Source organism: Theropithecus gelada, chromosome 16, assembly GCF_003255815.1.
Source record: "Theropithecus gelada isolate Dixy chromosome 16, Tgel_1.0, whole genome shotgun sequence".
Classification (NCBI taxonomy): domain Eukaryota; kingdom Metazoa; phylum Chordata; class Mammalia; order Primates; family Cercopithecidae; genus Theropithecus; species Theropithecus gelada.
The window spans coordinates 43366859-43389868 of NC_037684.1; the positions used below are offsets into that span (position 1 = coordinate 43366859).

General features: G+C 36.7%; 1 long non-coding RNA gene across 1 annotated transcript; it reads left to right on the top strand.

Moving 5' to 3' along the window:
- The first annotated feature begins 971 nt into the window (after positions 1 to 971).
- Positions 972 to 23010, top strand: LOC112608955. The gene is made up of 5 exons (XR_003116142.1): positions 972 to 1102; positions 3618 to 3788; positions 20718 to 20819; positions 21775 to 21908; positions 22852 to 23010. It is a non-coding gene; the product is annotated as an uncharacterized LOC112608955 (long non-coding RNA).

Here is a 23010-nt window from a genome sequence, read left to right on the forward strand (position 1 = left end):
ACTGCAGTGAATCTCATAGAGATTTCTAGAGCTCGAATGACCCTTCAGCATTTTCTCAAGATGAGTTGCAGTGAACAGGCCCTTACACTCCCTCCTTGATCAGTTTTTGGATGTGGGCTGCCTGTAAAGGGGTGTGTCCTCGGGCAAGGCTGCTCTCTGTAACAGAAGCAGTCCTTGGAAGGGCAGCCAGCTTATGGCCATCTGCCTGCAGCTGAAGAGCAACAGGTTCTTCAGTGAAGGAAGGTCTGGCCAGTGCAGCACCGGGCTCATTCATATTAGGTAACTCCAGGTAAATGTAAGTGCGTTTCTTAGAGATGGGATGAGGTACTTTGAAGTACCTCATTGAGTTTAAAGGCAAAGGTATTGATACCTATAGTTATATTCACTAGTTCTGGTTGAGTTCAATTACACTGAATTTGAGATGGCAGTTTGAAAATTTACTGTCAGTAACTACAAAAGAAGAAAAAACAAAAAAGCAGAGCATTGTCTTTGCAATTATGCTGGGACACTTTCAGAGTAAGTCCCCAAGATACAGGGTCCAAAAAAATACTGATATGGTACTCATTTGTGATTCTATGTATTCTCTTTCCAAGAGAACTTCAGCTGCATGTTGGATGGAAAACAATATGAAACAAGGGAGACAGAGACAGAGGAGAAACACAGTTTGTTAATATTCTGTGCTAGATTCTGCAGAGGAATCACTTTATTTTGCAGATGTAACTAGCTTAAGTAGAGCTAAAAGTTATGTAGCTAGAAAGCTGACTTACACCCTTAAAGCTAATGAAGAGAAATGCAGGTTTCCCAGGGTAGGTTCTTGGCACTTCTTTGCAAATAGGTAAAAGGGAATGGCAGATATTCAAGCTCAGGGAGCAAGCAGCAAGGACAGAGCCTTCCCCCCTCTCTGTGTGTTGAAGTCAGCAGATAGCACACCTGCTGCTGCGTGAGTTCCTTCTGCCAAGCAGAGCAGCACAGCTGCAAGACGCTCTGCTTCTGGCTCTGAGCTTTGCCTGTCTTCAGGGATGAGGCCCCTCCCAAGGCAAGTTCAACTGGGTTCTTTGGCAGCCGAAGTCTACATGGACCCTGCAGGGAGCGGTGGAGAAAAGTGAGTTTGACATGCTTGGAAATATTTAGATCTTGGATGTAAACTTCAAGGAAAATATTTACTCTGTTTGTTTTAATACCACAGAGGTTTGGATCCCGGGAATCTTCAGACGAGTACAAAAGGCTCTTGCCAAGGCACCAATTTAACAATTTGGTCAGTGACAAAAGGGCATCCTGTTTAACTAGTCTGAATTTAAATAGAGTGTTTCCAGTGTATTAGCATGTCTGTCTCATCTGTTTACTGAACTGTTTAACCCCTGAATTTTGTGTTTGGTTTATGAATTTGCACAGAATCAAATACAGTTTTTTAATAGAAAGCAAGCAAAAAAGCAGGTCATCACATAGTCGAAAGGGTTGCTACCCGAGCATTGACAATCAACTTCCCACGATTACTTGACGGTTCAGAGTGACCAGATCCTCATAGAAGGCTACAAACTCTCTTTATTCTTGGCTCTTGGTGAAAAAGTCCTTACTGCCTGTTTGCTGGTGCTGAGAAATACTGTAGAATGCTAAAGGACTATGCAATTGTATTTTTGGTGAATGAATTACGGTAAAAGAGAAGTCTTGTAAATGTGACTTGAAAAGTAGCATATTTTGTGTCCTGTCTTTGTGTTTCATGCGGAATCCCCACTGCAGGGCACAACTTTCAGGACTCACACTGATTTCCCTTTAGTTTTCTGGTTTTGTTCGTCTGCAGCAGAGTGGGAAATAGCTACTGTAAAGGGAAGTCTTAAGAAAACGTATCAGTTATGTGCACACTATGTGTACATATAGAGAGGAAAAATAGACAAATGAAACTGGCATCACAATGCTGTCTCCAAGGGCCTATAAGAGATGAACTGGGACTCCTTCCTGCCTTCAGAGAGCATAGCAGGCAGAGAAAATGTTAACCATTTTTTCAACTATCAGAAAAGTAGATTTCATGATGTCATACAATTTCGTATTCCACTGTCAGATTGCTTCCCCACTTTGGCAATTAAAAGTAATTACACTTTTTTTTTTTTTTTTTTTTTGCTGTACTGCCAAGCCAATTTCTCCTATATAATTGTTTTTAGACATGGCGAATGAACAGCTGTTTTTCAATTATTGGACACAGTTGTATTTCAATTCTCTTGTAACAGCTGTGAAACAGAATTCCTATTCAGAATTTTATAACAGTAAACCGCACAAAGACTGCTGTTGTCTCTCTGCTAATGGAGATTTTGTGTCCCACTTCTTTCTCAGTACCATTTCCCAGATGCTGTCTATTGTCTTTCCTCCATCTTTGCTTGATTGTTACTACCACGTGTATGAACCAAGTCTGATGTCTGCTGATGAAACTTTATGTACAATACCTTGGTCAGTTTTTCCCTCCATCAGAAAAGGAAGTTATCCCACTTCTCCTAACCAGTTGACAATTAAGTGAAGAAGGAATTTGAATACCTGCATGGTCATTCTGTCCTACCCACTATTGTCACATTTCTTCTTAGTTGCATATCAGTTATAAGAACAATTAGAGTGGGAAAAAGTCAAACATGTAAAAATTTATATTTGCTAATAAACTAATTTGCATGGGAGCCACTAGAGAAATATAGACTCATCTGCTTTATAGCAGCTTAGAACCAAGAGAGATCTACCAGACCAGTTAGTGTAACACTAATGGCTTTCATCTTGGAGAAAGGAAAACAAGCCAGAGTGGTTAAGTAATTTTTCTGTTTTCAGATAACCTATCTCTGTTGTTGCTTAGATATCTTAGAGCTCAATTCCCCAGTTTTAGTAGCTTCCTTACTCTGTTTTTGTTTTTTTGTTTTGACTGAGTCTCACTCTTGTCACCCAGGCTGGAGATGCAGTGGCACATCTTGGCTCACCGCAACCTCTGCCTCCCAGGTTCAACTGATTCTCCTGCCTCAGCCTCCCAAGTAGCTGGGATTACAGGCATGTGCCACCATGCCCGGTTAATTTTTTTTTTTTTTAGTAGAGACAGGGTTTCTCCTTGTTGGTCAGGCTGGTCTCGAACTGCCAACCTCAGGTGATCCGCCTGCCTCAGCCTCCCAAAGTGCTGGGATTACAAGTGTGAGCCACCACACCCAGCCATCTTCCTTACTCCTTAACAAATGGTAATCTAAAATCAGGGAAAGCATGGTTCTGGAACATTGAAAGGTAAACTAAGAGAACTATATGTTGCCATTCAGATGCAAAAATAATTCTCCCAGTCTCTAGGCCAGATTGAATTTCCATCTGGTAGAGATTTATGTGTTAACTATAATACTTGATTTCCCCCTAAAGTTCAAATCTCTTTGGAAGGTATTAATTTTATGTTATATAGAAATTTATACTGAATATGAACTAACAATCTGAGAATATGTTTTGATGGGCTGAAAGGAGGAGATGCATGAGGGATTTATACAATGCCATGTAATTTAAACTTAATAAATGTAATGTTAATGGCTGTGTATTAGTTTTCTATTGCTGCTGTAGCAAATTACCACAAACTTAGAGGCTTAAATAATACAAATTTATTATCTTCTGGATCTTAGGTTAGATGTCTGAAGTGTTTTTCACTGGACCAAAATCAAGGTGTTGACTGGGCTACCTTCCCTGCTGGAGACTCTAAGGGAGAATCCATTTCCTTGTCTTTTCCAGATCCTAGAGGCTACCTGCATTCCTTGGCATTTATCCCCTGTCTTCCATCTTCAGAGCCAGCAACAGTGAGTTGAGTCCTGATATGGCATCACTCTCATCTCCTCTGCTGCTCCTTCTTCCATTTTTAAGGACCATGTAATTACATTGGGCCTATCTGGATAACCCAGGATAACCTGTCTCTTCTAAGATCAGCTGTCAAGCAACCTAAATTCCATTACAACCTTAATTTCCCCCATTCAGCCATATAACTTAATATATTCACAAGTTCCAAGGATGAGGAAGTGGACATCTTTGAGGGTGTGTTGTCATTCTGCTTAACACAGAGTGTAAGAGAAAAGCTACAAATAGCAATGGCTTAACTAAATAATAAGTTTATCTGTTATTCACATCTGGAGTTTCTGGTAAAGCAATCCTCTAAGTGACTATTCTGGGACTCGGGTTCCTTTCATCTTCTGTATCTGCCTTCCTACTGAGCTTGATAGCCTTCCCTGTTCAGTTAATACATGAAGAAAGAGAGAGAGGTTTTTGTGTGTGTGGTTTTATACACCAGGCTTGGAGGCAGTGAAAATTATTACTACCTATATTTCATTGACAATACTTAGTTATGTGACTACACCTAAGTACAGTGGACGTTAGGAAATATAGTCTATCTATGTGCTTAGAACATGAAGAAAATACATTTGATGAAGAGCTAGTCAGTCTGTGCCAATTCTATCCATTTGTTCACCAAACATCTATTCCATTTTTCCTGTCACACATGGAACACAGGTGTCCTTTCTGAAGGTGGAAAACTAAAGGTCCCAACAAGTCATTGCATAAAACTCAAAGTCCAGGATCCTTGACTGATGCTCATCTCTCTAGACCAGAATTGAAGTGGCTTATTTGAACCTATAAATGATATGTATTTACACACACACACGCACACATGCATACACATATCATGCAGGGGCAATACATAGATACAGGAAAACATTTTAGGCACCTGTTTGGCAAAGGAAAAAATGAGAGGCATTCAGCTGTTACTGAACCATAGCAATTTTGAAATCCTGCTAGGCAGATATTAAGGGTCCTATTATTTGGCTGGAAAAAAAATCTTTTATTTATTCCTAAATTACGCTCCCTAGAATCTCCTTTCTTCAGTGTTCTCCATGGTTGCTGATTCCAGCCTCTGAGAGATTCTTCTTTGTCTGTCTTTCCCGTGACCTTCAGGAAGTGGGAGTTGGGGATTATGTCTGGTGCTGATAAAAGTTGGGGGACCCGGTACTAATCTTAAAGCTTAAGAAGTCAATATTTTTAGTCCATGCTCATAGAATCCTTAGGGAAACAATTTTCCCCAAACTAACAGACATTTAAATTGTCTTGCTTCTAGTCAATTCCATGTACCAATAACTACATTTGAAGTTTTCTCATTGTAATAATTCTCATGACTGATTTATTTTTTGCTTCCTCACCTATAACCTTCTAAGCCACTCCCAACCTCCCTGAAGCTATCTGAAATAATATTTTTGAATACTGTTTCCTTAATCTAATCTTTATATTAAATTGTCTTTTTTTTTTTTTTTTTTAACCAATAATGTTATTTGATTGTTGTCATTCAGAGCCTTTTCCAATTTGTCTTAATTAGGATGCAGAAGCACTCAGGTTTATTAACTCTAAAAGTTATTGATCTCTGGATACATATCCACTTCAATTTCTGCTTCAAAATAAGTCTGTTTTTGTCTGTGCTCATCTCTTTCTTGTAATATATTGCTACCAAAGGCCAATAGTAGCAAATAGGCACTGTTACTCTCCTATCAATCTCTTGTCCTCACGTCCAAAAACTACAGGCTTATAGGCTCATGAGGTGTGTTGTGCCTTTCTATTTAATGTATGAAATGGTTTTACCATATGTTTTGCCATGAAACAACATGACCTGGACCTTCATTGTTCCAGCCTCATCTATCAGCCTCCATGAGGCGCTCTGAAATAACATTTGTGAATATTCATTTCCTTAATCTGATCTTTATCCTAAGGCTGCATTATAGGTTCTCAGATCCTTCCCTTTTCAGGGACAAATAGAAAAAAGCAACAAGAATCACTTGTGGGATATTGTGATAAAATGGGCCTGAAATTAATTAACATCTTTTCTGCCCACATTCTGTTGGTCACAATTAAGTCATATGGCCATATTTAATTGCAAAGTATGATAGAAAATGTATTTGTGTGTGTGTGTGTGTGTGTGTGCCCAGTGGGAAATGCCAGTGGATTTTAGTGCATATGTGCAGTCTCTGTCACACCAAAAAGCACAAAACTAAGTATCTGGGTATGCCAAATTTGGCTATATTGTCGGACAGTATTGCTTAGAGTATTAAGAGCTGTTATTGATAGTTAATTGAACATTTAACAGCAGAAGATCTGTTGATAGTATGATATCAATGTGCAGATGATTTAAAAATCTTGAGGCATTCCAAGTATCATACACAAATCAGAGGTAATTCATTTACTTAAGTGCATTATTGACTACCTATTATGTATTGGACTTTATGTTATGTGCTGTGCAAATAAAAAGCACTGGATATATCTGTAACCTCAAAAAGCTCTCAGTATTCCAGACGAGGCAAACATACACACAAGTAAGTAAAATACATTTTTTGTTCTATTATGCAGTTACAAACATTATATAGGAGCACAGAAGAGGGAACTACTATGTCCTAGTCTTACAAAAAAAAAAAAAAAAAGTAAACAGAGACAGCAAGAAAATAGCAACTATTAAGAATGTTGTGTTTTGTTTTTGTTTTTGTTTCATTTAACCATGTAAATGAAGTATCTCATCAAATGAGGAAGACTTTATGAGCAGGGAGTTATCAAAATGCTGAACATGGTGAAGTGCAGTGGCTCATGTCTGTAATCCCAGGACTTTGGGAAGCCGAGGCGGGCAGATCACCTGAGGTCAGGAGTTTGAGACTAGCCTGGCCAACATGGTGAAACCCCGTCTCTACCAAAAAATACAAAAATTAGTCAGGCGTGGTGGCAGGCGCTTGTAATCCCAGCTATTCGGGAGGCTGAGGCAGGAGAATCGTTTGAACCCAGGAGACGGAGGTTGCGGTGAACCGAGATTGTGCCATTGCACTCCAGCCTGGGGGACAAGAGCGAGACTACGTCTCAAAACAAAAACAAAAACAAAAACAATACTGAACATGCTGCACTGAAGAAACAAAACCCAAAGGTGTTCAAAAAGGTCAGTAGTTTCTCTAGTTCAATGTTTTGGGGAAGAGATCTTGAAATCTTAAAATCCGGGACAATATTTAAAGGAAGAAAAGAAGCAAAGCCATTTTTTCTTCTTTGGTGGTTGTTATTGTTGACGTTGAAGAGTAACTGGAAAGAATAAGTTAAATGGTCAAAAGTTTGTTTTTGAGATGCCTGCAATATGGCACTTGGGCAACCTCCCATGATGCTAGATCCCTGTTGGGTCTGATGAAGGCAGACATTCATTAAGCCTCTCACCACCAGCGGTTGGATCCCATCCACTTCATGCGAATAGACAACCACAAATATTTTATTCCGTGTATCAGTACGAGAAGCTAGGAGCATGGAATGCACACAGTATGCTTTGAACCTCATAATTGTTCCTTGTAATAATAAATTTTTACATTTGAATCTGTGAGTTATCAAGGAAAAAAAACCAAAAAGCCACTTTGGTTAAGGGATAGACTTAAAATAACAGGAATTATGGAAATGGAAAAACACCACTTTTCTTTGTTGGCCCAAGGATTTATGTGTGGGGGGAAAAAATGATTCAGAGGGGATGGCCTTTCTTGGACATTAACAAACTGTAGAGGAGTTTGCGTCCCTGACAATGGATGGTGTGTAAATTCTAATGGTGGTGAGGGTGGGAGGAAGAGGGTGAATGTGGCAGTAAAAGAGAGACTGAGCTTAGGCAGTTCTATACTTACAAAGGAAGAAATTGTTTGGATTTTTTTTTTCTTTTCTGGAAAGAAAATCTATTGTTAAAAGTCACTTCAGCCTTTGCTACAGAGAGAGAATAATTGGGCTTTAAAATATTAATAGAATATGAATATTGATGAAACTTGAAATATCCTGCAAACAACAGGTTTTTTCCAGCCAATTTGTTATACTCAACTCATGCTGATCGGATTCTGAGCTTTACACAAATATTTAGATGGAAAATAAACATTTAAACATTAGAAATCTCATGACAAAAGAATAAAGAAACAAATGGACATTTCCTTCCTAAGAGTTTGAAATTAAAGAAAAAATTGACAGTTGAAATTTCAATACATTAAAAAATTTCTAATGTAAAAAAATTATTTTCTGTTGAAAGGCAAGCCACATATTACAGTGATGGTTACATTAAATAGGGGATTGAGTTCATCTCTTAATGCCTCATGCAAATTTATAAGAAAATAATTAGCATAATTAACAATAATTTATTGGTCGATGTTATAGTAAATGTATAAATGAGCAAATAAAAATAGCAGATATGCCAATGAAAACTGTTTAATTATGATAATAATAAGAAAGTATCATAAATTAAGATCCTATTTCACATGTTAAATTATGGTAAATACAGAAATAGAGTGTTTAAAGCTAGCGAGAATATCATCAGACTGATTATCCTTCATTGCTGATGATATTATAAATTTGTAAAACTGTTTTAGAATGCAACTTGAAAATGTGTGTATTTGTTGATTGAATAACCTGAATTTAGTGGGTGAAATTGTGAAATGATGGTATTTTTCTTCTGCAACAGCCTGTTAAATTCTGTGTTGAATTTTCCATCCTTGCCCCTGGACAAAAACTTCTGATAAATCAATCTTTAGGTTACCAGTAGAGCTGATGTACAAAAGCCTAGTCAAACTTAAGAAACAAAACAAAACCACAAAATCTTTTATTGTCTCATCCTCTTTTAAGCTTCTCCCCTGGACCCCGATGTGGTACTTGGAAAATTACAGTAAGGAAAGTAGATACTTCATTATTTTTCCACTTTATTCCTTCATCTTCCCTTACTCAAGATGTTATTTCTTGACCCCCTCTTAGTGATGTTGGGTAGATATGAGAAACCAGGGTTGAAAAGTTATTTATCAATCAACACAGTTGTAATCTGGAGCCAGGCAGATACCTAAATGCTGTTTTCCTACTGAGGATATTTTGTAGGTTCTTCGAAAAAGTCAGGGAAAACAATCTGCTATATTATTCACTAACTTGGGCAGTGTTCCAACTAGCTGGCTATGAATGACATCCACCTGAACCCCTGCTTCTTGGGTAATCTTCCTGTAGCCTCTTAGTGCTGTTGTCTTTTAGCCCTTGCACGTAAGTCACATGCTGGGATCCTTTCCAGGTAATTCATGCCTCACTATCCTCTGTAGGGTCCACACTGGCTCCACTTTTTCTCCGTGTTCAGCCATCAGGACTATTTCCCACCAATCTCCTGTCTTTAAATTTTGCAAGCAAAAGCTGGCCTCTTTGTTTTCCACACCCCTGACATATCAAGATCTAAATTCCCTTTCTTGGCCTGAGGTTAGTTAAGAAAGCATGGAGGAAGGAAAGAGAAATACTGAACAATGCTGACAACTGTTCCAAAAAAGTAGTTGATCAACTCCGCTAATGAATACTTACTTTTTGTTGTATAAGGGAAGGTAGGTGAAGGACTAAGAGCAACTGAATCTGTTTTGGGAAAACCCTTTTGCTGCTCACATTTAAAAGATCAGGCATCTCTCTTCAGAAGGTACAGTAATTATCACATACACTTTTGAGCTTTGAAATCGTGGCCCAAACTGAGACAATGGAAAAGTCCCATTTAGATGTTACACATTTTAAAAAATCTTCAGAATTTCCAAACCTTTTAGCCTCTAGGGGAAGAAAACAGAAGCGACTAAATTATGTAAAAGCTCGGTGCATTAAGATAGTAATTATAGTGTTAATTTGAAAACTATAAAACTTGAAAATGGGAATTTGAAAATCATCCAATATCTCATAATAGAAGAATAGTTAAGAAAGTTAGGGCATATCTAAATTAAAGAAAACCAACCTGCTAAAATAACAAACTATGTTTTTGTGCATGAAAATATAATACAACATTGAGTTGGAAAAATAGGACATAAAATTGTATTTACACTATATTTATAACTACATAAGGTACATATTTAAGAGGTCTGGGTCAGGAAATCAAACAACTAGTCGTCTATCACAGCCATGGAACTTGGTAGCTCGGTTACCTTAAGGACATTATTTAAAGTCTCCAACTCATCTCTCTAAAAAGAAGATAATACTTTCTATTGTTTTCGTGAGACTTACATGCACTAAAGCATTGCCTGGCACTTAGTAATGAATTAAAAAACTCTATTAAAAGACTGAAAAGGACACGCAAAAGTGAAAATAGGAGTGATGTTAAAATGATTTAAAATCTCTTTTACATTATTTGTAATCTTCTCATAATGCTGTTATATTACTTCCATAATTAAAAACAAACTAAAAAAGCTGAACAGTAGAGGGGCAATATATTGGTGACACCAACCCACAAACATTTAGGACATCTAAACAGAAAGTTGCACCAAATTGAGACTTCCTCATATATCACAGACAAAATTGTTTTCCCAAGATATTGTGTTAACCCATCAATTCAGTGGTCATTCCAGTCAGTTGGCATTCTCTAGTAACCTTTGCATCACCTGGGTATCATTGGCATAGATTTTAGACATACATTATAGCAGTTCACTTTGCTTTCTTTGTAGTCCATTTCTGTCAAATTACAAAACCCAAATAAAATATTTCAGAAACAAACCAGGGCTATTATCCAGGTTATGAGCATTTAGATAAAAAGGGAGAAATCACGACCCCCTGAAGTAGGCTTAATTCAAATAAGAGAATATATCTTGCAAACCGTTCAATAATTTTTATTACAGTTTTTGATGTGCTCTTATTATCTAGACTATAATCTGCAAATGAATTGGGTATTAAAGTAAACTACTTTTAAAAGTTTGCAAATAAACTCTCTCCCTATATATTATCACTCTTTTATTTGCTCTTATTTGCACTAATAAAGATGAAAACATTATGTGCCTTATTTCAAACCAACAAGAGAGCCAAAAAGAACTTTTAAAAATGATGTAAAGGTTGAAAATTTAAAAGTGCTTCTTCTAATGGGTTTTGGACAAGACCATATCCCAGAAACATATAACTGATTCACCTAAGCTTGTTTCTTAAAGACTAAGTAAAACTATCATTTACATATGTACTGCTTTTATGGCTTTATGCTGTTGCTTCTCATGATAACTTAAAATAATTTTTAAAATCTATATTCTCAGATTTGAGGTGAAATTTGAACAAGTGCAACTATATGTCTTTCTTCATAGTTACACGTGGATAAACAACTAAAAGTAAACCCCACAATAAAAACACTTTAAATGCAATATTTGAGGATTTTCTTCCATTAACTCTTTTTTACTTAAAAGATAGTGAATTTTGTCTGGAACCTTGTGGTCAACTATTCTAAAATGAACATAGAATTGGGAGTAGTAAGTCACTGATATTTCTGATTTTTAAAAATTTCAGTGGTGTATCAATCAAATGTTGCTAGAAAACATTAAGATCTGAGTGTCACACAACTATAAGCATTGATTTCTGACTTAGGGCAGCTGGGTGGGAAGGGTACATTTGGCTGATCTTGGCTGAGATCAGCTGGTCTTGGGTTCTAGCCACATGTTCAGAGCAGTTTTGCTCCAAGTGTTCTCATCTTTTGAGACTACTCGGCTGGATGGGGAATGTTCTCATGATGTGAGATGAGAAGTCCCAAAGATGATGAGAGAGAAAAAAAATTATGCCACTTAAGGCCTAGGCCTGGAACATAGGTCATTCCCACCCCATTATTGTATGTTACATGCCCAAGTGTTGCTAATGCCTATTCCTCTCAGAAAGATGAGAAAGAATGGAGTGATCATTCCTGAATAAAAATTTAATCTCACACAAGTGATACATATTGTACTTCATGTTCCTACAATGTTGTCATAAACATTTCCACCCAGTGACTACATTCTCCCACTTCTTTTCTCTTTAATGTCTCTTCCTACTTCTCTACTTTCTTCGGTTATGAATGCAACACATCTCCCTTAAACTATTCCAGTGATCTCCTTCCTTGTGCTTTCATGGACTTAACCTTCATCTTCTAAAATACTGTCATTGTTAACTCTGTAATGTAGAATTGGGGCCTATTATTCTATTCCTCATAATTCAGTGACTCCTTATCATAATAGGTGGGCAAATTTTCTTAAGGTGGAGTAGGTGACCCGGTCAAACTAACTCATACATGGATAAATGACTAAAAAATAACCCCCCAAATTAAAACCTATTAAATATAGTATTTGAGAATTTTCTTTCATTAATTCTTTATTACTTAAAAGATGGTGAATTTTGTCTGGAATCTTGTGGTCAACTATTTTAAAATGAACATAGAGTTGGGAGGTAGCAGGTTACTGACATTTCAGATTTTTATGAATTGGAGTTTAGTGGCATATTAGTTTGTTTTCATAGTGCTATAAAGAACTGCCTGAGACTGGGTAATTTACATAGGAAAAGAGGTTTAATTGACTCACAGCATGGCTAGAAAGCCTCAGGAAACTTACAATCATGGCAGAAGGTGAAGAGGAAGCAAAGCACCTTCTTTACAAAGCGGAAGGAAGGAGAAGTGCTGAGCTAAGGGGGATGAGCCCCTTATAAAACCATCAGATCTTGTGAGAACTCACTCACCATCAAGAGAAAAGCATGGGGGAAACTAACCCCATGATTCAATTACCTCCACCTGGTCTCTCACTTGACATGTAGGGATTATAGGGACAGCAATTCAAGATGGGATTTTGGGTGGGGACACAGAGAAACCATATCAAGTGGTATATCAATCAAGTTTGCTAGAAAACAATAAGATCTGAGTATCATATACAACTATAAGCACTGATTTATAATTTATGGCAGCTGGGTTAGAGCTTCTGCTCTAATTTCTGCATTACATTTGAGACATCCACAATCCTCTCATGATCTCATACACCTTGATGCCCCTGTCTCTGCAATATTATCTATCTGTAGTGTCTTCTTCCAGTGGTCCATGAGTCAAAGTACTCCTGATCCTCCAATTCTACTTCTTGTCTGAAATTGAACCTATCAGGAGACACTAGGTTAGGAAGCAAATGACAGTGGCTTATAACCACAAACATGTATTTCTTGCTTACATTACATTCCCATTGCTGACTGGTTTTAGAAATCTTCATTCCAGGACCCAGACTAATGTAGTAAATCTTATCTATTTATTTCATCATAGGGAAAATAAAAATAGTGAAGCATGTTCTAGCTCTTAAAACTTGTGTTTGCCACTACCACATTCATATTTCATTGGCTAAGGCAAGTCACATATACATGTCAGAGTTCAACAGGATGAAGGTGTAAAACTCTTCCTCAAGAGAAAAGGATATCTCAATGTGAGGCAGTAAATATTTTGAAGAGTATCAAAATCTACCATGGAAGTGGCCCTTTTGTCTTCCTGTTAAAGATTTCCTTTACAGGCCGGGCGCGGTGGCTCACGCCTGTAATCCCAGCACTTTGGGAGGCCGAGGCGGGCGGATCACAAGGTCAGGAGTTCGAGACCACGGTGAAACCCCGTCTCTACTAAAAATACAAAAAAATTAGCCAGGCGCAGTGGCGGGTACCTGTAGTCCCAGCTACTTGGGAGGCTGAGGCAGGAGAATGGCAGGAACCCGGGAGGCGGAGCTTGCAGTGAGCCGAGATCGTGCCACTACACTCCAGCCAGGGGAACAGAGCGAGACTCCGTCTCAAAAAAAAAAAAAAAAAAAGATTTCCTTTACAATGTTACAACAATAATTAATATAACTATCACTTGCTGAAATGATATCTATTTTTATTGATATCTATATATCTTTATTGATCACTCAGTTCATTGAGAACTTTTTCTACTTCCCACATAACTTCAGGCAAAAGCATGACTATTTTTTTTTACTACAACATAATGAGATCCCTCTTTCTCTTGTTTCCAACATTTACTTCATTTACCTGTGAGCCCTCACCTGTAGCTTTAGGAAAAACCACAAGACTTCTATTGACGGTGTGTTCAAGGCACTACAGACTGTCACTAACCCTTTCCTCAAAGCCCATTGCTCAGTTCTAAAGCCACTTCCACATTGTGGGTTGGTATTTTGCCACCATCTCACTGTTAATATTAATGGATGATAATTACATATTGCTCTGTAACAAATTACTACAAAACTTAGCAGCTTGAAACAACAAACATTTATTATTATTGGTTTCTGAGGGTCAGGAATCCAAGAGTGGATTGGCTGGCTGCTTGTAGCTCAGCGTCTCTTGTGAGGTTGCATTCAAGCTGTTACCAGGCTGCAGTCGTCTGAAGGCTTGACTGGAGCTGGGAGATCTGTTTTTAGCATCACTCATGGGGTTGTTGGAAGGCCTCAGTTTCTGCTGAGTGTTATCCAGAGGCTCTAGTTCCTCACCGCATGGGTCTCCCCACAGTGCTGCCTGAGTGTTCCTCAAGACCTGGCAGCTGGTTTCTCCCAGGATGAGAAATCTGAGAGAGAGGTCCAAAAGGGAAGCTTCAGCCCTTTATAACTTAATGTCAGAAGTACCAACCATCAATTCTGCCATATTCTGTTGGTCACACAAACTGTGATACAGTATATGGAAGGACTATACAGTATTAGGAGATAAGGATCACTGGGAGAACCATTTGGTAGGCTGGCTTTGACAAATAGTATTTTTTTCAACCTTGAAAATCCAGAGCTGTCAGAGAAACAAAAATGACTTTAATGTGACTCGTTTAGTTGACCATTTACACAGTTATTTTAAAATACCTCTTTTACCTGTGTGCTAGCCCCTGTGATAGCTGCTCATTATGTAGAAATGAAAATGTTTCTTTCTTTGAGGAGCTTACAAACTATTAGGGCAATAAACATACACAGTTATGTACCACATAATTTTGTTTCATCAACAATAAACTGTAGATACAACAGTGACCCTGTAAGATTACAATAGTGTATTTTTACTGTACCTTTTCTATGTTTAGATACACAAATACTTACCACTGTGTTACAGTTGCCTGCAGTTTTAAGAGCAGCAACCCGCTATACAGGTTTTGCCATCTGGGTTTTTTGTGAGTACACACTATGATGTTTAGATAACATCATCGCCTAATGATAAATTTCTCAGAATGTATCCTCGTCAAAAAGGGATGCACCACCGTGCAGAAGTTAAAAATTGCTTTATACGTTAATTGCTGTAATAGAGTACATACATATCATAATGAGAGTTAAAATTACAAGTGGTTAAAGACTTCGACTTTTGGAGTCAGATCACAGAATTTTGATTCCAAGTTTCACCATTTATTAGTTGTAGTACCTTCAGCAAATTACTTCACCTTTTGTGACTCAATTTTTTCATTCATTAATACAGAAAATAGTAGTGTTTTCCCATAACATTGATACAAATTTTAAATGACTTCTACACAGATAGATATATAGGGACGTAGGTAGATAGATGATTGATTGATTCATTGATAGATAGATAGACAGACAGATATGCTTGCAGGTATGTGAGTCAAAAGTTATATAAATTTGAAAGAAGTGGTGTTCTTGTCATGCAGTGATGGCAAATTTAGAAACATTGTCATTTGCAGTTACTTATAAAGTAGAATATATGTGCAATAAATTGGATAATCCAGCTAAGTTGTGACAATGATGACGTCAATTGCATGCATGGGTGGAAGAGGATACAAAGGCAGTTTTAGATAAAGAATTTCATTACTTATTGGAATAGGCATTTCCTATTTCTTGCTCATTCCCAACTTTTGAGCTTTTAATAGAGAATCAAAGAGGAACATTTTTTTTTCTCTTTGTAAAAATAATGCCTTTAATTATCCGAAGAATATAAATGTGAAATGGATAATTTACTGTGTGGATATTTCTGCTTGTTAAGGTAGCAGTCTGGGTATGATTGAAAATTAGCCATATAAAAATTCTAGTTTTTCTTATTGCCATCTAGCCTGCTTTGGCCAACACTATCATAAAAAGCTAGAGACATTGCATAGCCATTGTGATAATTTGTTCCGGTGGATCATCTATTTGCATGACGTTGGTTATAAGGTCATGAAATGTGCTAGAGTTGGTGGGGAAAAACTTGTGCCTTTGAAATTTGAGAGCACTTTTTATTCCCTCTGGTAGTTTTTCTGAAATTCTGTGAGTAGGACTTACCTAGCTTGATTCTTCATTACTTGGAAATCCTGAATAGTTTTTCTTGGAAGTAACCAGATAGAAAAAATTAAAAATGTTTCAGAAGAACTATTAATACTGGGTGTTTCTTTTCTGAAGCATTTTATTTTTATTTAGACTTAGATCAAGGACACTTATGAGTTTAAAGTTAGGTGATCCAGCATGATGAAAATTGTTTTTATCAGAATTTCAAACCATAGCTTTATGCATCAGTAGGCTTGACTCTGTTTTTAACAACTGTCTTTACCTTTCTTGCACTTTAAGAAGGTAACAAAATAAAAGCTTTTTACTACAATTTTGCTTCATATGGTGTGCTATTGCCTTAAAAATAATATTTTCTAAGGAATGTTAAGGGAATGTTTAAAGAAAGCCCTGACACCGTCTCCAGAATCTTTTCATAGAAGACATTTAGTCCCATTCTTATTACCCTTAATGGTTGTTCCTTTTTAAAGAACAAGTACCAAATGTATGATGGGGACTTGCCAGAGAAAGACTAGGTTCTATTACTGGGTTTCTGCAGGAAAAAAAATCTATAGGAATATAATGAAGAAACCTAAATGAATTCCATTTTTTAAAATAATTTTTTTTTGTAAACACATACTATAGTACTATCAACAGTTAGATAAAATTTCAATGTTGAAATTCTCAAAATCCACAAACGGAAAAACATTTGTAAGATTTCAATGGTGTGGGCAATGCTGTGAATTGGACAAAGGGAGAGCAGGCTTCTAGAGTCCAAGGAGATCGCCAAGTAACTGGATGCTCTATGATGTGAGTTAGTGCCTCTGCCAGAACAAGGCATCCAGGAATTATTATTACCCTCTTTTAGTTTTACAAAGGAGAATTTGTGGTGTAGAAAGAAAAGAAGAGACTTGGGAATAAAGCAGATCTGAGTATCATTTATTAACACCTTCAACTTCCACAGACTTCTGAATCGCCCCAAACATCTGTTTTTGTTTTTTTTTTTCACTTCTGAAACAAGGACAGAAATTAAAGGGATGTTGGGAAGTAAAATATCTAGCAGGGCTCACCAAAGTTAGTTGCCTTCCATTTGCTGTTGGTGTTTGTATGAGTTAGGTTTATATTTAATTTCTTAATGTAATTCACCAGAATCTTACAGTTTTCTCCATGCACAAACAAGCTCCACAATGATACAGAAAAATATCCTCTGTGAAGAAGACAGAGGGCTTAGAAAGGTAATTTTAACCTGTTTGAAAGTAGCTATGGAATAGTGGAAAGAAAAATACTCATGCAGTTCTAACACAAGGCTTAGCCTGTCACCCTAAGCTGTCAGATCCATGGCTTCCTCCTTTATGTGATGAATTTAGTGAGATACATTATTCAAAATATAGCAGATGATTAATAAAAGTCCATTATGAAAAATAAAAATAAAAACGAACTATAACTAACTGAAAATGAAGGATGCATTCCCTCCTGATACATTTTTAGCATAAAGTGAACAAAGACACTTAGAACCATGGGGCATCTGCGCTCTTTTGTCTGTTTTTATGTGTATATAATAGGAAAATGAGAGGGAGATTGCCATACATCATTTTTTTCTAAGTATGCTTTGTTATAGCAGCATTACTAATTAATCCTGCTACAACCCAATATGTGGGTGAATTCTTCTGTTCAAAGTCTTTGAAACAATCAAGTATGTCCCAACATGTTTTATTTCTCTTTTCAAGTTGCTACACCCAAGTCCTGATCTGTTTCCTTCTAGTTAGCATGTTCCTGCAGAAAAGGGCTTTATCAGCCTCATGAGTTTCAATATCAGATTGAATCTGCTATTATGCTTCCAGAAAGATGACAGCTACTCCCAAGCAGCTAATGGTGTGTGATTTGGATCACATTCCCAGGACTGAAAGTGTCTTGGCATGAACCATTCCCACACATTCACTTGGTGCTCCTGTGACTGTGTCTTGAGACCAAAGACATATTTTGAGGGAGAATATACAGGTCCCATGTGGGGTAACAGGTCAAATATCTTGGAATGCAGCTTATGCTAGAAAGTCATCATTAAATTATTTGCCTCTCATGTGAAAGAACCTCAATGGGTGGTTTTAAAAAATGTATTCTGATTATTTTTCAGTCAAATGATAATGAGTAACCAAGATACAAATTACACAGCAAAGATTCCATAGAAATAAATTAATGGAAATAACTGTGAATATCATCTTGTTGGGATTAAACATTTCTAACATGAATGTTCAGTTGTATATTTCTTTATATTTCAGTAATAAATCCAATTTTGTATGTCTTTCAAAGTCAGTCAACACTGACTTTGTTCTGAACCTTGAAGGTCTTGTTTGGTGCCCTGGTTTGAAGTCTGAATGAAAAGAAACCAATCATTGTAAAACAATTTTCACATATTGTAAGATACAGTATTATCTGTACTTTACATCACTCACTTTGTTCTTTATTCTGAAATTCATTGGGAACACAGTATCATTTTTAGTAATAAACAAAGGTAAGGAGAGAAGTGACAATGCCAAAAAATAGAAAATTACTTGTTTGCTAGGTTTACCAAATTTATTTATATCATATTATTTTCTTCTTGCAGTTTTTGGTTTGCTTTGTTTTAATTTGTATATGAAAGCAAACAAGACATAATACCATGGCTAATAGTTTCAGATCACTGCATTCCTGTGATTCCCAACCTTTTACAACAGTAAAACTTCTAAGATTGTATTTGCAGTTCAGTTGAATATCACCCTGATAATGTATACTGTGACTATACGTGGCTGAAAACGGAACATTCATACAGTTTCTTTAAGTACAGAGCCAATCAGTCAAATAAGATGTATAGTGCAGTGATTATTATCAAGTGAACTAACCTGCATAATACACATTTAGAATGCCAAAAGTTTAGATGGAACAAGGGGAACTCACAGACAAAAAAAAAAAAATCAGCCCAGCTAAAATAATTATCTATTTACAAAGCTTCAAGCTCAGAGATTTTTGGTCGAACTCATTGATGGCATGTTTGGCATCCCCAGATATTTAGTGCAAGAAACCCTGGTTTTCTTTTCTTATGCTATTTTTTTTAGGAATTGGCATGTTCAGTTAAAAAATTCAAATTTTAATATTGGAAAAGCAAATCAAATTGGATAAGTTCCTGGAACTATTCTTTAGGCAGCCTCAATGTTCAGAGAGCCTGGATGTGGTGAGGTTAACACTGACCTTCAAAGTTGGAGACAAGTTCTTCTGGCCTAGTCTTCCACATCGATAATGATATCTGGAATCAGTGAAGTTACAAAAAATACACATTATTTGCATAAGTATCTGTACAAGGTTTCAAGAACACCTGGTAGTTTGTAGCTTTTCTTTCCTCACATTGCTGCCGCAGTATATTTTCTTTCAATGCAGAAACACCTTACATTATAGAATGATGACAGTATGAAAGCTGTTCAGAACTGTAAATAATAATTTTCCATGCCACTCTTTTTTGTACATATATGTGATAAGGCTGAGAGGAAACAATTAAAAATAATGTCTATTTTATTGCAACTAAGTTTATAGCCTTTCAATGTAGCAACTCCTGAAAAATTTGGAGAGGCATTCAAAAGACTTATAAAATGCCCTTGCATCTCAGTTTGAAAGTGAATGCATTTGTAGCATTTCCATTTTAGCCAAAAAAAAAAAAAAAAAAAGAAAAGTCCTGAAATGTTTGCCTTCTTTTTTTCCTCAGGTAAGAGGTATGATGTCCTAGTTGCTGAGGTCCTCTGGAAATGATTGAGGTAACTTGAAATTTTCTTATTCTCCCTCATCTAGGAAATTCAATAAACAAACATATCTTTTATGATGTGGCAGTGGGAACAAGAATGTATTGACTGAGTTTTTTGAGAACTGAGGTGGAAAAAAGTGTTCTTTATTTAGCTGCAGGTATCTGATATTTTACCCTAAATAAACTCAGCCATAGACTTAAGACTTCTTAAAAGTCCATTTGTATGTCTGCCCAAGTGATACGTCTGTATCAGGTTTTTTCAGTCTTGACTTTATTGCCATTTTGAGCCAGAATATTCTTTATGTGGGTGAGGGAGTGTCCTGTGCATTGCAGAATGTTTAGTGGCATCCTTGGCCTCTATTGACTGGATGCCAGTAGCTTCTCCAAGCCCCACCTCAATCATGACAACCAAAACTGTCTCCTGACATTGTCAAATGGCCTCTGGGGGGAAAATAGCCCTTGGATCAGAATCATTATTGTAAATCTTGCAAAATAATAATACTTTACTACTTCTAAGGCTTAATATGTTAGTTATCTAGGATATCTGCCTGTATATATATTTATATTCTCTTACATATAGTTTTTTGTCATTCATATGCAATTCTCTAAGCTCTTTGATTAGTCTACTAAAAGAAACTGAAGATTGGCTTAAACATATTTTTTTTTCTATTTTATAACTCTTACAACATACCCTGTGTGTCTGTTATGTTTTGAAAACCTATTTTAATGTGTTGACTGTCTGTTCATTATCGATAGAAACAATTTCTTGCCTTTTCTACATCACTCAGGGGATCTTGGATCTTAGTGCAGGAACAGTATTTTGCTGGGCCAGCTTCATGTGTGATCATGTCACTATTTTAAAATACATCTGCTGGTAATACAGTCTTATGTACAGCTGTCTTCAAGAACTAGCCAACAACTGTCTCATCAGGATGGGTTTTCCATCTTCTTCTTCCAACACCTTTGTTTTTCTTCCTTCCATGCTATAGGTATATTGATCACGAGGAGAGGGTTCGCCCCTCACGGGAGAAGTAGTTAGGAAGGCAATATGTGGAAACAAAGCCATGAATCTGACATGAAATGTGCTTAAGGTAAGTAAGAAGATGGGGTTGCATTTTTATGATGTGTTACAAAAAAATTGTCCAGAAAACATCTAGCTCCGGAAGCCAACCATTATTCACTTTGAGGGAGCGTGCCATGCAAAAGATCTCCTGATTTTAGGAAATCACACAGTGACCTGAGTTGCTCTGGGTGCCTACCGAGGAACATGGACGCAGCTTCAGTCTAAGAAAGAATGTTCAATTGAGGCAGCCACTTTCTCCGGGCCAAATTATATTCTTCATAATCTCCCAAGTGTTATATTTAATTTACATTTGAAATAGAAAATATGTGAACATAGACTTGGCTCACAAATTATTTCAGTTTTCTGAATTCAGGAGAATGTGCTTGTTGAAGCAGATGTTTCTGAATTTTATTTCATTACTGAAATTTCCACAAACATAAATCATTTAAAAATACATGATTTAAGAGTTTAATAACCTGAAAATGATCACCCAGCAAAGTTTTTGTATCTTTCCTCAGCATTTCTGATCATGTGTTTTCAAGAAAGCATTGAAATTTTTACCAAAGCTTCTCATGTAGATGATCTCTTAAAAGTTTAAATCTCTTATGCAGCATAAGAAAAATAAGCTATTTTTTTGACTTCAATCTAAATGACATTCTGTGCTCTTTACAAGCCCCTGAGTATTTGATAACTCTGAAAGATGCAAATGTAAATTTCCTATGAATCCCAATTTTATTCAAAGATTGAAGCCCTATCACTTCACTTAGAACAAATTTCATCCATTAACAACTATCTTGCAGGTAAAGGGAAGCAAAATATAAGTAAAATACTAACAAAGCCAATTACATTCAGGTGCATGGATGATTAATCATAAAATTCACAATGGAGGACACTCTGTGGGTAAGGAATACGATTCCTTTTTGAAAATAATGTGGTATATGTGTATATTTTTCTTCTCTTCTCCTTTCACATGCACTGTTTAGATTGTATACGTGGAGATGAATATCCATTGTCCTTTGCACTTTCTGGATGATAAATTAGAAAGGAAGAATCCAAAGAATGAAGTTGTGCTATTTGTCTTCATTTCTGATCTGGGAAACTAGAGGAAATTAAGATGGTTAGTATTGCTATCATTTTTTCCCCCTAAACCCTAGGAAATAGGAATTTAAAGTCCTTAGATGTATTTTTTACAATCAACAAATTATAAAGTTATTTTCACTAATCTTTTTGAAAATATAAATACAAGCCAGAGGTTCTTATTCATGGCTCATTTCTCGGGACTTTGTAAGACCATGAAGCACATTGAAACCCATATATTGAATAGGTCCCATGCAATCTGCCTGCATTAACTACATCAAACCCACTCATTCAAACTTTATCAAAATTTTTTTTTGTCCTTTACCATGTACCAGAAATGGGACAAGGGACACAGAATATAGAGGTGAACCAAAGAAACAGTTCTTGTCCTCATGAAGCTTATATCTTAGTGTTAGAGACAGAGGCACAAAGAATGTAAACCAATAAAGAGAAAAAGATAATTTAGATCACAGTAAGTTATATAAGGAAAATTAAACAAGGCAATGGGATAGAAAACAATGACCAAGATGTAGAGAAAACTTTGGCTTGGGCTGTCAGGGCATGATACTCACTAGAGAGATTCCATTTGAGCTGAGATATAATAAATAAAAATGATCCAAACATGTTGATTCAGGGAAAGACTGCTTCAGGAATTGCAATCACAAAATCATATTCCTAAGACAGGAATGAGCTGGGTGTCCTTGATTTAGAGAAGAAAATCAAGGTGTATAGACTCTAGGAAGTAAGAGTAGGTCCTGCTAGGGACTGTACTGTGTTTCTTAAAAATGTATATGCTGAAGCCCTAATCCCCACTGTTACTGCATTAGAGATATGGCCTTTAAGGAGGTAACTAAGATTAAAAGAAGACTAAGAGCAGGGCACTAATCTGATATGATGGGTGTTCTTATAAGAAAAGACACCAGATCTCTCTCTCTCTCTCTCTGTCTGTCTGTCTCTCTCTCTCTGTCTCTCTTCATGCATAGAGAAAAGACCATGTGAGGACACAGTGAGAAGGAGGCCATATGCAAAGCAGGAAGGAAGATCTCACCAGAACAAAAACCAGCCCTGCTGGCACCCTCATCTTGGACTTCTAGCCTTGCTCAGAGCTGTGAGAAAATAAATTTCTGGTGTTTCAACCACTC